Consider the following 17,720-nt stretch of genomic DNA (forward strand, 5'->3'; position numbering starts at 1 on the left):
GTGGGGGCATCTTATACATGAAAAAAATACAGTAATTCTACCATTACTTATAACTCTGTGAATTCTGATAATCGCTGGAGTTTTCTGGACTTCATTTTTCTTGATGGTAACATGAAGTGGTTGGATTAAATTATCTAAAATGTCTTCCTATCTGAAAGCTCTGTGATTGAGGAAAAAAAAATAAGTAAATGTGGTTTGGCTTCAGTAAATTTTAATGAGCAACTTTTCCTTTCCTCCCTCCACAGTGTCAGGTACTCGAGGCCTCCATGACCTGTAAATTGCCTACCAGACTCATGACAAGTTTGAGCTGGTGTTCTCTGAGCCTAGGGGATGTCTGCTCTCTTTTGAAATAATGCCAACCTCCAATAAATGCAAACTGAGATAAAAGAAATATCCAAATATCTAACCTTCCTTATCATCTTATCTCCTTCACAAGTTCAGGAAAGTTTTATAATAATATTAATATCTAATAGTAGTGAAAGCTGCCATGACAGTTGAAGTCAGTACAATCTTTTAAAAAGTAAATTGGTAATAAGTAACAAGAGTTTTTTCCATTTTCTCATAATCTTTGACCCATAATTCAGCATCTAGGATTTTGTTGTCGAGAAATATCAGGAGGGGGACAGATAGCACTTTTTCTGGGGGCAAGGGATTGGAAACAACCAAAATGTCTAAAATACAATATCTGTTAAATAAATTATGAGGTCTCATCTAATGGAATATTACGTAGCCATCATTATCATGATTTAAAGAAATACACTATTGTGAAAAATGGTTAATATAAAAATGAAAATAATTTATACAAAACTCTTAAGCAGCATGATTTCTAATTAGGAAAATTCAGGAAAGAAAAATAAATAAACAAAAATATCTGGATTTCCACTACCCCAGGCTATATGTTTTATACATCTGTGAACCTTTCATACCTCTATTAAAATCAAGTACAGTAGTCCCCCTTATCCATGGTTTCCTTTGTCATGGTTTTATTTACCTATGGTCAACTGTGTCCAAAATATTAAATAGAAAATTCCAGAAATAAACAGCTCATAAGTTTTAAATTGTGCACCATTCTGAATAGGTGATGATATCTTACATGGGCTTCCTCTGTCCTGTCTGGGACATGAACTATTCCTTTGTCAGTGTCTCCACACTGTATATGCTCCCGTCCATTAGTCACACAGTAGCCCTCTCCGTTATCAGATCAACTGTTATGGTATCACAGTGCTTGGGTGCCAGTAACCCATGTTTTGCTTAATAATGGCTCCACAGTACACGAGTAGTAATGCTGGCAATTAACAAAAGCCAAAGAGGAGCTGTAAACTGCTTCCTTTAAGTGAAAAGGTAAAAGTTCTCAATAAAGGAAATAGAAATCATACTCTGGAGTTGCTAAGTATGGTAAGAATAAACCTTCTATCTGTGAAACTATAAAGAAAGAAAAAGAAATTAGTGCTAGTTTTGCTGTTGTACCTCAAACTGCAGAAGTTATGGCCACGGTGCATAAGGGGTTAGTTTAGATGAAAATGAAATTAAATTTGTGGATGGCAGATATAAACAGAAAATGTATTCTGATTGCCCGTAAGGTATTGCACCAGAAATCATTAATTCTGCATGAAGACTTCATCCGAGGATCCCCTGAAACAAGTAAGCGATGGTTACACAGATTCCAGAATAGAGTTGGCATTTTTTATCCTCTCATGTCAGCACAAGAAGAAGGGTGAGTACAGTACAATAAGATGTTCTGAGCCATAGCTGGTTTGGCTCAGTAGATAGAGCATCAGCCTGTGGACTGAAGCGTCCCGGGTTCAATTCTGGTCAAGGACACATGCCCGGGTTTAGGGCTCAATCCCCAGTAGGGGGCATGCAGGAGTCAGCGGATCAATGATTTTCTCTCTCATCATTGAAGTCTCTATCTCTCTGTCCCTCTCCCTTCCTCTTTGATATCAATAAAAATATATTTTAAAAAAGATATTCTGAGACCACATTCACATAACTTTTATTACAGTTTTTTTTATCATAATTACTCTATTTTATTATTAGTTCTTGTTAATTTCTTAATCTGTCTAATTTATAAATAAAACTTTATCATAAGAATGTGTATTTAGGGAAAAAACACACAGATTATCTAAGTTCATTATCATCCATGGTTTCAGGCATCCACTGGGGGTCTTGGAATATACCCTCATGGGAAGGGAGGAATACCTGAACAACAGCATAAACAACACCCCCTCCCCCCGCATATCATTTTAAAGAACTTTTCTGTCAATGACCAAATATTAAAGAGACCAAGATATATATGTGTGTGTTGAGGCATGAAAACCAGAGATATTGATTTACAGCAAGAGTTTGTACACATGTGTACACATGTAAGTGGGAAAATCATATAGACACATGGAGCCTTCAACTATACTGTAGTTTCTCTCTGTAAGCAGGGTATCTCATTACTATTAGTGATGTTTGGGGCAGGTAATTATTTTTTGTTGGGGGGCTTCTTTGTACATCATAGAATGTTTAGTAATATCTCTGGTCTCTATCCAGTAGATGCCAATATTGCCTCCCCCTTCGCCAATTTGTGACAACCCAAAATATTTCCAGATAATATAAGATGTCCCGGGAGAAGGGGTGGGCACAGAGGGGAAAATGTCACTCTGTTTGAGAACTACTGCTCTAAAGCTACACGTTCCAATACCTTGATTTTTTTTTGAGGTGTAATGTGACTTCCTTATTTTACTCAAATCTTCATTATTCTACATTGTTAGTATAAAAAAATAAACGGAGTGCATCACAGTGTAGGAAGAGACATACAATGCTGACTTCCTTCCATACGTCAATGGTACAGTCCAACGGCCCATTTATAGGACACAAAATTTAAACGAACTAAAATTATAAGATAGAATAAATAAAATCCAATTGCCGGAAAAAATAAAAATATTAATTCCTTCAGTAAGGATTCCTGAAATATCCTTAACTCTAATGAGATTTCACTAGACTCAGCTTAGGTGTTCTTGAGAGTCATGAGTGGCTGCATCAGACACTCAGACAATAAATGGTAACTCTTTTTAAAAAAATTCTGAGTGTTTTTTAATTGTTTTCCTGGAACACAACAAAAAATAACCTCTGCGGAGTTAAATAAAAATCTTCCACAGGAGAACAAGACCTGGAAGAGTTGGCAGTAGGCCTCGGCCGCCGCTTGCATTTGGCAGAGGCAAAACTGAAGGCAGGGGAAGGAGTGGGGAAGCTTCAATGGTGGGCGGAGGGGAAGGTCCGTCCAGAGTAGAGGTGGGGCACAGCCTTGGGGAGCTGGAGGCAGGTGGGCTGAAGAGAAGAGGGGCTCCCCAGCTAATCCATGAGGTGGAGCATAGTTGCTTTTCCCCTGTTGGATCCAAACTGGGGTTGCCTGCAGGGGTGTTCTCAGTTGGTGGCAAAAAAAACCGACGGAGTCTAGTGTGTCAGTCCTGACCATGATATTTGGGGGACTGCCAGGAACCCCTCTCTCTTCCTCTACAGTCCATCAAATACCTTTCTTTCGTGACTGGGGAAAGTTTATATATATAACAACAACAATAATGATGATGAGGAGGACAGTAATCAGAAGAGCTAATCACGTATTTACATTCACAGGCATCAATATTCTAAAAGTGACAGGACCTGCATTTTTCATGTACATGAAAAATATTTATATTCAAGGTGCTTCTTTGTGTTATTTATAAATGATAATGTGTAAATAAAAATAATGACAACAACTGCTATTATGACTACCTACCGTCCACTTTTAGACTGCCTTCCACTCTCATCCGCAAGCTGTGCGTTGGCTCCTGGCTTCTGTCTTCTCTCATTTCCTATGCTCTTCCCCTGCTGCCTCTGCCCTCCATGTGCTGTTCCAGTCTCGCATGGTAACCAATTTTTGATCTGAAAACTGCCCTTAGTTTGGCTCTAGAGAGTCAGCAGGCTTGTGAAATGCCTCCTCCTTCTTGCCACCCGCTCCCTTTTGTTATTCTTTGTTCAAACAAGGTCAGTTTTTCTGGCACCATATCCGACTGTCTTTTTAACAGCCAAAGATATTGCAGTGTTCTATTATTTTTAATAGTTATAAAAGGCAGAGGAACCAGAAAAGTCCCTAATAAGAAACATTGTCACATACTCCTGACTCCTAAGTAGTTAAAAAAAATTCTCAACTATTGGCACAGTCTCCTGAAATATGGTTCCTTCAATCAGCAGCTGGGGCACAAGAGCTCATAAGCACCTGGCCCTGAAATAATGTCCTCTCTCAGCCTCTAACATCTGACAAGCAGGCATAGTCTCACACTATTTTTATACCTCGAGGACTACCTTATCTCCAGTCCATGAGAAATGTGACTCCCCAGTTCACATACCCAGCAGCTGCTTAACCCTGTGTGTAAAGAGATGCCACATTGAGGTATGTATGCCATGCATCTCGGCCCTTAGCATCAACACCCACATTCCCAAATGAGACAACCCTCTTTGGTCTCCATAAGTTCATCACAGAATAAACAGCGTGATTCTTTATGGGGAAAGGAGGTTTGATAATAAACAAGACCAAACCACTTTTGGCCTTGCAGACAGCATTGTCACACTGACCGTTTCTCTCCGACACTTCAGAAGCATAGTTCTTTCCCTCAAGCTCACAAAGTAGGAAGATTGAAAATGCCCCACGATGATTGTGACACAAACAAATGGTGAGAATTAAGGAGCTCAGCAAATAAGGGACCAAGTTTTACAGGGAAGTATGCTTGGGAGGCTGGAAACCTCTAAGCCTTTTCAGATATGGACTAAGGGTGTGGCTTTTAAAACCACTTAACTCTCCGATATCTATAGCTTTAACAGTGGGATATAGAATTCATTCTCTGCATGTATCACAGGTTCCTATCTTATCCTAGTCAAATAGAATGGCAGAACAACTGAACAACCAAACAACCGGTCACTATGATGTGTGCTGACCACCAAGGGGCGTGCGCAGAACATGGCGAGCATCGGCCATGGTGGGATGGTGGAGCAGGTGAGCGGGGGGCACCAGACTAAGGTGGGGCAAGCCTCTGGTGGTTACTGAAAATTCTTTGCTCCCAGGCACTGCGGTCCCGCCGGGCACCCACACCTGCTGCTGGTGCCCTGTGCCAGCCCTAATTGCTTGGTGCTGTCAGCGGGTGCGAGCAGCAGCCACTGGTTCCGATCGCCCCTGAGGGCTTCTCCACTTCCCCCTGCTCCTGAGGGGCGACTGGGGCCAGTAGCCACTTCTCACACCTGCAGCTGGTGTCAGAGCTACTGCTCGCACTCGCTGCTGGTGCCTGGTGTTGGTCCTGATTGCTTGGTACCATCAGCAGGTGCGAGCAGGGCTGGTGCTGTCAGTGTGTGGGAGGGGCAGCAGAAGGAGTGGGGCTGCAGGCAGACAGGGGACGGGGGAGGTGGGGCCATGGCGGGAGGGGCCAGGCAGAGGTTTGGAGGATGGGCCAAGACTCGTCCTTGTGCCCACTGCAGCCTCTCGGCAAACAGTTCCTTTCAAGGTGCACGAATTTGTGCACTGGGCCCCTAGTTTAAAAATAAGATTATGAGAGAATATGAGTTTGTTTCAAGCCCTTTGACCTGGGAAAACTGTTCATCATACAGGAATCACTCAGTAGCTGACATCCTCATGTTGAAGGTATTCTGCCCAAATCAGATTTCAAAGTCTACCCTTTCAAATATAAACATTTAAGGGAAGATTTTCTTTTTGCTCTTGTCACAAAGAAGTATGTAAAATAAATACATAAGCAACTCAAGAAATAAAGTATCACAAACATCTTTGAAACTCACTTCTGTTTCTTCCTGAGTGATCACATTCCTCTTCTTTGCCACCATGATGCTTGTTGTGACTCCCATACAAGCTATAGTATTATTTTGCATATTTTTACCATTATGCCAATATTAATTGAGCATAATGGCTTGGGTCAATTACTGGGGTCTCTATTCTGTTCCATTGATTTTTATGCCTATTCTGTGCCAGTACCAGATTATGGTGGCTTTGTAGTGTAACGAAATATCTAGTATTGTGATTCCTCCAACGTTGTTCTTCTTTTTCAAGATTGCTTTAAGTATTTGGGGTCTTTTTGTTCCATATAAATTTTTGGAGTATTTGTTCTATCTATGAAATATACTATTGGCAATTTAATAGGGATTGCATTAAAATCTGTAGATTGCCTTGGGTAGTATAGACATTTTAATGATGTTAATTCTACCAATGCATGAACACAGTATATTCTTCCACTTGTTTATATCTTCCTCTATCTCTTTTTTCAACGTCCTGTAGTTTTCCTAGTTCAAATCTTTTACGTCCTTGGTTAAGTCTTTTTTTAAGTATCTTAATTTTTGGTTACAATGATACATGGGATTGTTTGTTTAGCTTCTCTTTCTGAGATTTCATTTTTGGTGTATAAAAAAGCCATCGATTTTTGAGTGTTGATTTTGTATCCTGCTACATTGCCAAATTCATTTATTAAATCTAGTTTAGTATTTAGGGTTTTCTAAATACAATGTCATGTCATCTGTGAATAATGAGAATTTTACATCCTTCTTTCCAATTTGGATGCCTTTTATTTCCCCTTCTTGTCTGATCGCTATGACTAAGACTTCCAATTCTATGTTGAATAAGAGAAGTGACAGTGGACATCTTTTCTTTTTTCTGTTCTTAGGGGGAATGGTTTTAGGTTTTGCCCATTGAGTGTATGTTCACTGCAGGTTTGTCATATATGGCCTTATTATGTTGAGATATGTTCCCTCTTTTCTCACTTTGCTGAGAGTTTTTATAAAAAACTAGAGGCCTGGTGCACAAAAATTTGTGCACTCGGGGGAGTCCCTGAGCCCAACCTGTGCCCTCTCGCAGTCTGGGACCCCTCGGGGGATGTCCACCTGCTGGCTTAGGCCCGCTCCCCAGGGGATCAGGCCTAAGCTGGCAGTCAAACATCCCTCTAGCAGCCCGGGAGCCCACGGGGGATGTCCACTTGCCAGCCGGGAGCAGGCCTAAGCTGCAGTTGGACATCTTTAGCACTGCTGAGGGGGCGGGAGAGGCTCCCACCACCACCGCTGTGCTGGCAGCCTTTCAGCCTGGCTTGTGGCTGAGCAGACCTCCCTAGTGGGAGCACACTGACCACCAGGGGGCAGCTCCTGCATTGAGTGTCTGTCCCCTGGTGGTCAGTGTGTGCCATAGTGACCAGTCATTCCCTTTCGTTCTGCTGTTAGGGTCAATTTGCATGTTACCCTTTTATTATATAGGATAGAGGCCTGGTTCACAGGTGGGGGCCGGCTGGTTTGCCCTGAAGGGTGTCCCAGATCAGGGTGGGGGTCCCGCTGGGGTGCCTGGCCAGCCTGGGTGAGGAGCTGAGGGCCATTTTCAGGCTGGCTACACCCCCTTCAGGGTGGGAGTCCCCACTGGAGTGCCTGGCCAGCCTGGGTGAGAGGCTGATGGTTGTTTGCAGGCTGGCCACACCCCCTTCAGGGTGGGGGTCCCACTGGGGTTCCTGGCCAGCCTGGGTGAGGGGCTGATGTTCATTTTCAGGCTGCCCATGCCCCCCAGTGACCCAAGCTCCCAGCCTCTCCTTTTTTTCTTTTTTCTGGGATTTATTTATCTTCTATAGTTGAAACTTTGTATTCTGGAGTGGAGCCCAGGGATGGCCAGGGCAGGCAGGAAGCTTGGCTTCCTCCATCACCGGGGGCAACCCAAGCCTCCTGGTCACTCCAGCTCTGTGGCCGCAGCCATCTTAGTTGGGTTAATTTGCATACTCGCTCCTGATTGGCTGGTGGGCATAGCTTGTGGGTGTAGCAGAGTGGTGGAGTGGTGGAGTGATGGTTAATTTGCATCTTTCTCTTTTATTAGTGTAGATGGGTGTTGGATTTCATAGAATGCTTTTTCAGCATCTTTTGATATGATCATGTGATTTTTTTCTTTTAATGTGTTTATGTGATGCATCACACTTATTGATTTGCGAATATTGTACAGCCTTGCATTCCTGGAATAAATCTTACTTGGTCAAGGTGTATGATCTTTTTAATATATTGCTGTATCTGATTTGCTAATATTTGCTAATATTTTCTTAGCATCTGTGATCATCAAGGATATTGGCCTGTAATTCTCTTTCTTTGTAGTGTCTTTGTCTGCTTTTGAAATTAGGATAATTCTGGCCTCATAGAAAGAGCTTGGAGATATTCCTTTCTCTTGGATTTTTTGGAATAGTTTGAGGAGGGTAGGAGTTAGTTTTTCTGTGAATGTTTGATAAAACTCCCCTGTGAAGCCATCCGCACCACACCGTTTGTTTACTGGGGATTTTTTGATTATTGCTTCTATTTCCTTAGTTGTTATTGGTCTATTCAGGTTTTCTAATTCTTCCTGATTCACTTTTGGGGAATTGTATTTTTTTTAATTTTTTTTTTTTTTTTTTAGGAATTTGTCCACTTCATCCACATTGTCCAGCTTGTTGACATATAGTTGTTCCTGGTATTTTCATACAATCCTTTGTATTTCTGTGGTGTCATGGGTGGAGTTAATGCTTTTGGCTGGCTGACTGTAAAGATAAAACTTGATAATCATGTATGAGTCGCTGTGAGGGGCTGCCCCCAGAGGCAGAGTTTTTCTTAGTGGGGTCTGGTGCCTGCTGAATCCCCTTTTGTGTGTGTTGCTTGTGTGGCCAGTTGAGTCAAACTCTGATGTGGACTGAAGCCCGCTAGTGGTTGTGCTGGTTCTAGGTCCACTTGGTTTGGGTTCAGGTACAGGTTGATGTCAGACACTGTGTAAATGGCCTTGGGTTACCTGTCCAGAGTTACCACATTATTTGCTGTTTGTGGCTGCATCTACTGGGTCTGGGTGTGTATGGGAGGGACCAATCTGAGTTTGAGAGTTGACTTCCTCCATCTTAGAGGTAGGGACAGATCTATAAAAGGTCCAAGGCTGCCTGAGACTGGACTCCACCTGTCAGCTACTCCATTGCCTCCAGAGGTTGTGTGGTCTTTCTTCAGAGTCTTTCTGAAGAAAGGCTGGTTGCAACCCACAAATGCTTCCACAGGTCATGAGCTTGATGTGGCAAGGCAGGAGAATGGGACTAGTCAGTACCCTACTTAGGGACCACATAGTCAGGGATACAGTGAGGGGAAAGTGACCCCTACTCCAGAGTCATACCACTCAATCTCAGAGTCTTTAACTCTAGCTTCCTCAGGAGGAGTAGGCTTCAGGTGCAGGTTGGGTTCAGCCAGCTGTCTCCTCTGTGGAAGCAAGCTCAGTAGGGTGGAGCCACTGGGGCTTGGGAGGACAGATCAAAAGAGTCTCCCATTGCGGGTGGTGTTGGCCAAGCCTCCTGGAGGGTGCCAATAACTTTGTCTCAGTCCCAGACAATATCCTTCAAGAGACATACACTCCAAATGTTTCAGCTACAAGCAGCTCTCCCTTACCCCCATGGAACTCAGCTCAGCAGGGCAGAGCACCAGGACTTGGGAGGACAGATCCAAATGGCCTCCCATTGAGATGTTGCCAGCAAGCCTGTAGGAGGGGATCTGGCATTTCCCAAATGCAGGGAAGGGTTTCTGAAGGAGACATGCTCTGAAGGTTCCAGCTCTGAGAAGCTCTTTTGATCCTCCCTGTGGGATTGATCTCAACAGGGCAGGGCCACTGGGACTTGAAAGTGCAGATTCAAATAGTCTCCCTTTGGAAGTGGTGCTGGAAAACCTATAGGAGCCTCCCCTTCCCTGGCAAGAGCCTTCAAGAGAAACCTGCACCAAAGGTCCCAGCTCTGAGCAGCTCTGAGATCTTCTAGCAGGACTGAGTTCATTAGGGCCAGGTGCCCAGCTGCTAGAAAGGTAGGTCAGATGAGTCTCTACTTGGGGAAATAAGCTCACAGGGGAGATAGGAATGGTGTCTACGCAACATAGCCACACAACTTAGCACCTGCCCTTCTGTATCTTGGACAAAAGCTTCGGGAGATACGCTCTGTATGTCCCAGCTCTGTGGGCAGGGTCACAGGTTTTGGAAAGGCAGGCCGAGTGATTCAACAGGTGGGGTGGCATGCCAGCTGTACACTCCAAGTGGAGAAGAATGATTCCCTTTGCAAAGCTACACAATTCCATCGCTGTCCGAGACTCCACCAAGAGTTTCTTCAGAAAAAAAGAGTACCCCAAAGGTCCCTGTTGTGTGCAGGCAGCAGACCCCTCTGCAGGATCAGAGCTTGGCAGACTGGTGTCACCAGTAGTTGGAGGACCGGGCAATGCACTACCCAGGCTGGTGCTCTAACAATAGGAGTTCTCAACCCTGGGAAGGTGGCCTCTGGGTCTCTAGGAGACTCCCTTCTCTTCCAGGCAAACTTAATTCCCACTGATGTTCACCACCAGATGCTATGCGGGCTCCTCTTCCTGTTTCTGTAGCTCTGCACTGGGATCCCTGCATGAGGTTGAAACTCCATGCACATGAGGGAAGGGAGTTTCACAGCAGAGATACCCTTCCAGTTTCTCAGCCACCACACATGGTTGCAGGGAGCGGGGGTGGGGGGGGGGGGAGCCCTTTCCACATCTCCATCCTTCTTACCAGTCTCTATGTGGCTTCTTCTGTAAATCCTTGGTTATAGTATTTCATTTCATCTAGCTTTCAGTTGGTTATTCAGGTTGGTTGCTCTATAATTTAGCTGTAAATCTGGTTTGGTAATGGGAGCAGGTGAGTGTAGCTGCCACTACTCTGCAGCCATCTTGGAATACCCCAATCTAAAATTTGAAGAACTATACAGTGGAACCTCGGTTCTCTAACTTAATTCATTCTGGAAAGCTGTTCAAAGCAGAATCATTTTTTCCCAAGAGAAGTAATGTAACTTGAATTAATCCATTCCAGACTTCCAAATGATTCCCTGTTTTAACTTTTCTTGCATACAGTACCTATCAAATGTACTGTTTAATTTATAAACATTTTAAAAACAAAAAGGACATGAAATATAAATGAAAATTTTATTTAAAAATGAAATGTACAGTAAAAATTAAAAATTAATAACAACAAGCAGCAATTAAAGCAAAAAAAAAAAAAAAAACCCATGAAAATGTAGCACAATTTCCTGAGATGTTGACAACATGAGATTTAGTGGTAAACTGACTCATACTTGTGCTTTCTCTCATACCTAAAGAACATGTGACGGATCCTAGAGGTATTAGTATAAAAGGGTTGTTGGGTTGAGAAGTGAATTGTTTGAGATACAAGATGTCCAAGAACCGAGGTTTGGCTGTAATCAGAGGCAGGATAAACTGTAAAACAGCAAACCAATTTTCTTCCTCTTCCCTTGATTCAGGTTCTAGCTGGTAGGTGATAAACTGGACTAAGAGTTACTAAGATTTTAGGAACTGTACATAATTGAAAAGCTATAAAAATCTGTTCAGATATTCTCGGGAGATCTGCAACTCATTAGGAAAAATAAAATTTAACATATTCCTGGTTGGGGCAGTGATAGATAAAAAAAAATAAAAGAAATTCATATTATATCCTACTTAGTTAAATATTTCAATATCCTCTTCAAAGCTTTAGATAATGAGGCACTGTTATACTGATTGGTTAGTGCTTGCATTAGTATTGAATTTTTAAAGCTTATTTTAATGGCATGGATTATGAAAAGGAAGTATATTGCACCAAACTACTGTCTGAATATAAAATTTTGAGTGCTTATAGAAGTGCCTAGGCAAGTAATATCCAACCTTTTCAAATCATCAAGTAAGTTATTTAGGACCCCTTAATTACTTTGCATGTGAATGGTCTCCTATTCTGCAATCTAACATGAGTTTATTTTTACTATCTGAAATTTAGTTACTTTTTAAAGATCTATCAAATATCTCAAATAAATATTATTCCTGAATACTATCCACTTAAAGGTGATATTGTCTATTCTTATTCACAGATATGTCCCCAACTTCCTGCTTAGAATAGATATTCAATAAATATTTGTTGATTAAATGTAACATTATCCTATGCATTTTACATTTAATTTCTACTGAAGGAATGATACTTCATAAGTTCTAAATATTTTGTTTCCCATTCACTCACCAGAATCGCTGTACAGAAATTATATCTTTCCAGGCCAAATTAGAGAACCTTAATAAAGCTTTGCTTTATCATGGGGTTAATGAAGAATTTTTCAAATTGGCAATGACTGCTCAAAATAAATGATTGATAACTCTTGCCAAATAAAATCAATGTATTATATCAAACTGTATAGTAAATGTATGTAAATGCCAGATGTCATGATGATAATGTTAACTTTCCTCAATTTTCACTTTGATCTGATAAAATGAGCTGCAATCTTATTTACTATTTCTTTATAGATTTTTGTTATAATTAGAATAAGTATCAATGTTAAGTAATGCATCACCACATTACCATGCTTATCAAAGACACAAATTAAATGCACTATAAGTTATTAATTCTGAATTCTGAACAAGTTCTTGGAAATGAAATTCCTAATATTCACCAGAACTGAATTTTTTTCCACATATCTCTCTAGTTCTACATTTGGGGATTTTCAAATGTCAAAGATATCCATGAGACTTGATAGCATTTTCTACATTCAAAATGACTAACTATGAAATTATTAATGTCAATCAATTACTGCTGTTTGACCCTTAGTCAGGCTTTGTAGGGCATCCCCAAGTTATACTCAGATCTAATTTGGGAAAGAAAAGTAAAAGAAAAACTTGAAAAGTTTGGAAACAATATAATCTCTAGCATTTATTTTAATTAGAATTTACTATCCCTTCTACTAAAAATCAAGTAAGAAAATATCTTGACACAAAGTTGAAACATTAAATCAATCAGGGTGCTAACCAGACACCACAGCCCTGCAGGATATTTCACTTGTAGAAATAGAAATTTGAAGGTTTTGAAACCTGTTTTTTTCTACCTTATTTTAATTTTTATGCTTTTTTCTTTCTATTGAATTTATTGGGGTGGCACTGTTAACAAAATTACACCGGTTTCAGGTGCACAATTTGAAAACACATCGTCTGTACACTGTATTGTGTGTTCATCACCCCAAGTCAAGTGTCCTTCAATTACCATTTATTACCCCTATACCTTCCTCCACCTCCCCTCCACCCTATCCCCAGCAATTACCACACTGTTGTTCCTGCCTATGAATTTTTTCTTTTTTTTTTCAAATTTATTTTTGACTCACTCTCCTCCCCCTCCCCCCTGCTATCCTTCCCCCACGTACACACCCAGCTCCACCCTCCCAGACAGCTGTCAGCCTGCTCTCTATCTATGAGTCTGTTTCTATTTTGCTTGTTAGTTCATTAGATTCCACATGTGAGTGAAATCATATGGAACTTGTCTTTCTCTGACTGGCTTATTTCACTTAGCATAATGGTTAGAATGGATTATATCAATCAGAAAGTGATCCACAATGCTGTACACCTGAAACTAATACAAAATAATATTGAATGTAAACTGTAATTGAAAAAAAATTAAATATTTATATATATTCTGAAGACTTAAAAAAAATTGTGGGGGGAAAAAGTGGGTGTGGCAGGTAATAATCCCAGAACACTTTGGAATTCTTCTGAAAATTTGATTTAAATCTTACTGTCCACTAGATGGCACCTAATATTTGGCAACCATAACACTATTTCTATGGCTTAAAATAACTCTAGCACCAGGTCAGTTCTGACAGAACAAAAATGAATCCTGCCACAAACATGTAACACTTCCTTGTCAGAAATCTAAATTTAAAATGCATGGGATTTTCTGGTTACACAAGAAAATATATAATGCCTTTTTATTGTTCCCAGGTTTTCTAACTTTTGAACAAATGTAAAATTTAAATTTTCTTACATAGAGCAGGTGATTTGCATCATTCTAAAGTAGAAATTAAGACCATTATGCACTCAGTATGCTTCATTCTTTAAGCATTAGTTTTATTTTTCTAAAGCCAAATTAAGGTATCATTTAGATATACTAAAATAAAAAAAAAACACTTGTGACCAACACTACCTTTAAAAGATTTATAGTAACAGACCTCCCTTTTATTCATTTATTAATACTTCACCAAATATTTTAGAGCAATACCTATGATAAAAGCCTATGCTGTGCATAGTAGCATCTGAATATATGACTGTTTATCTTTCCATAACACTTCACATGAAACAAGAAAGAAAAAATCCTACCTATTTTAATTCATATTTAATGCCTAATAAATTATCTAAGAGAATAGCAACATTCAAGTGATTGTAGATTTACCATCATCAATAAATCTGGAGAAATAAGATTTAGATGAAGATAAATTAAGATAAAGCAAGAACAAAGCCTTTAAAAGTGTTAACTGAAATGTTCATTTTTTTCAGATGGTTTTATATTTTCATACTGAGAGACAATTTAATTGTGGCATGGCAAAGGGAAGAGAGATGTCCTCATGTCCGCCAAAACGTCATTTTCTCTCACTTCTACTTTCTCCTATATTTCTTGTCTTTTCTTCTCACTCTATCTTGCTCTCTCATTTCCTTTGCCATCCTTTTTCCTCACTTTACACCAAGCACGTCAAACTCAAAGGCTAACACGGCCAAATAAACAAGGTTTAGGTTTACGTGGGCCACAAAAAAACAAAAGCTTCAATTTTCATAGAAACGTAGGTTTATTTCAATAGAGACATGCTGAATACAAAGGGCTGAAATAAATAAGTAATCGTTAACATAAAATAATAGAACATTTTAATAAAAATTAATATTTTTTCTTGAACATTAACTTACCAGACACTGAATAACTGCACAAATTAATAAGCGTAACGCAAATAAACCTATTTTTCTTGTTCTCCAAAAAAGAAATATTTCCTGTTGTCCACACCAACAAGTCAGTCCAAGGCTAATGACGTGGCAATCGACTGCTAAAATATTCGCTGCTGCTATTAGTGGAGAGAAATGGTGCGCCTGCTGAATGTAACAGGATTATAGTCATCAGTCATTAGCAAACTTTGTAGGTCGTTATTAATAATTGTGTATAACAAGATATTGTAAAAATTAAGTTACAAAATTGTTATTAAAACGTTTCTTACATACCGTTATATTGACTGGGCCACAAAAATATTCATTGTGGGCCGCATGTGGCCCATGGGCCAAGAGTTTGACATGCTTGCTCTACACATTCCCTCAAGGTGCTCTCATCTATTTACTTCCTTGGCTTTGGCTGACAGCATATACACTATTAATATTTCTATGTTCCTCCTGTCCAGCTTTCTCTCTCGGCTCCCATGGGAATATAGATTTACTGGGCACACTGCCTACATATCTGATAGGTAAGTCAAAATCACCTTATGTAAAACTCACCCTTTTGCATGATACACCCGCTCACCCAAGCGAGAAAACTGGAATTTTTCAGATTTCTCCTTTTCCTTCACCTTGTATATCAGGCAGTGTTGTGATCCTTATCTTTTAAATATCTCTTACATTTAATCCCTTCTTTATCCCATTCAAACTCAGTATTGCAAGTAAATTTTCCTTTCTTGGTTGGCCATCTATTTGCTTCTCAAAATTATATTTATTTTCTATCTTGATCCTGCCCTTGAGATTGAAATACTCACAATTCATCTCCTTTTATCTCTCCTGCCTCTGACACTGCTTATTTCCTTTGTCTACCCACTGTCTTGATTTTTTTCTTTTTAAATATGTTTTTATTTATTTGAAAGAGGAAGGGAGAAGGAGATAGAAATATCAATGATGAGAGAGAATCATTGATCAGCTGCCTCCTGCACACCACCTTCTGGGGACTGGGTCAGCAACCCTGGGATGTGCCCTGACCAAGAATCGAACTGTGACCTCCTAGTTTATAGGTCAATGCTCAACCACTGAGCCACACCAGCCAAGCTGTCTTGATTTTTAGCTTGCTGAGCTTGTGTCTCTTTTCAGGGTTTAGCACGTAATAACCAGATAGAGCTGGCCTAGCACCAAACCAATACCTTGACACAATATGTGTCTAGATTTTGGTGTTGTCATCAATAAAATGGGCAAGCAATGAATTTGCATCAATGCATTTGTAAGAGCAATGAAATGAATATAGTCCTGAGAAAAGTGCCTGGTGTATAAAAAGCATTATTATGAAAATAAATGTCTGGGATGCATAGTCATAGTAGTTACTGCTACTATTATTATTAAGTACCTACCCTAGGTTCTGAACTAGATTCTAGAAACATGAGATGGACATATATTGTTTACCTGTCTGTCCTTCGTCTAGACTCTAAGATCTCTGCAATTATAAACTGTATCCTACTTAATTTTGAATAGCAAATGCCTAACATAATCCATGATGCAGACTAGAATTTTAAATAAATGAAGAAAGATTGATGGCATGTCAATTTCCTTTCATTATTAGAATGGGATTTTAATAATACATAAATTATTTACATCATCAGTCCCAGGATATAGTAGATTCTCTAATCTCAGTAGATGGAGGAAGTGGGGGGAAATTGTAATTTTTATGAGGTGGAATTATAGTTTAGGATTAAACTATAGTTTAATTTGGTATAGTTTAGTTTGGTATAGTTTAATATACCAAATATAAGCAAAAAAAGAAAAAACAACAAATGAATGAATATACAAACACTGTTTTATTACCTATGTACATGCTTTAGTTGGAGATTATAGTGTAACAGTACTTTGCTATCATGCTGTCATCTCAAGACTGACATTAAAGAAGAGTCTCAGTTACGTAATTCTTATTTTTTTCCTGTCCTGACAGTAATGAATTCACTTCAATGTAGCATAAGTTAAACCAGTTTTACACCAAATTTGACTTTTGCAGAGTATGTGAAATGGGTGAAGTTATACAAGTCTTCACTATATGTCCATATCCACACTCCAAGGATATTAAAAAAACATGTATTTTTAAGAAATTCTGATAGGAGATATTGGCATTGCTTTACATTACATGTGATAAGATTTTAAAAGGAATTTATGTGCAGGCTTGTTTGATGATCTTTGTTTTCAGAAATACTAGGTATAGTTATATTACTGCTTTCCTTTTCCTTTTATAAATTAACGTTGTGTCCTGAAATCCTGTTGTAATCAATTATTAGATCTAAGAGTATTTTTTTGGCTTATTCCCTGGAACTTTTACATAATCGTGTTATCTGCAAAAAATGGTTTATTTTTTCCTTCTGAGTCTGTATACCTTTTATTTCCCTTTCTTATTTTATTTTTAAATGATCGACTGAATTTTTTGAGATACAAATGTCTGTATCTCCACCCAGAAACTTATTTATTATATGAAAGGGGTCCGAGATTACATATGTTTATTAGTACTTTAAGTGGGTATTAAAATCAACTACGTTTGGTCTTGGCCAAAATGGTTTAGTAGATACAGTGTCAGACCACAGACTGAGGGTCCCGGGTTTGATTGCAGTCAAGGTCACGTGCCTTGGTTGCAGGCTCCATCCCTGGCTCTGGTCAGGGCATGTGTGGGAGGCAACCAAAGTTTCTCTCATCTCTCCCCCTCCTTTCCACTCTCTCTAAAAATCCATGGAATTAATTTATTGTGAGGATTAGCAACAGCAAAACAAAAACAAAATCAATGAGGTTTGGAAATGACTTTCCAAAGAGTATATGAATGGTTAATATGAGCAACTTTTTCAGAGGAGTAAATGAATACTAGTTTGATTAGTTTGCTTTCAACAAGCAGAACTTGAGAAATGTATTACAGTTCCCCACTTCAAATTCTATTTCCTTTAATATACCAGAGAATA

This window comes from Myotis yumanensis, unplaced genomic scaffold, assembly GCF_028538775.1.
Source record: "Myotis yumanensis isolate MYYU_CA2020_CCGP unplaced genomic scaffold, mMyoYum1.0.hap1 SCAF_9, whole genome shotgun sequence".
Lineage (NCBI taxonomy): Eukaryota > Metazoa > Chordata > Mammalia > Chiroptera > Vespertilionidae > Myotis > Myotis yumanensis.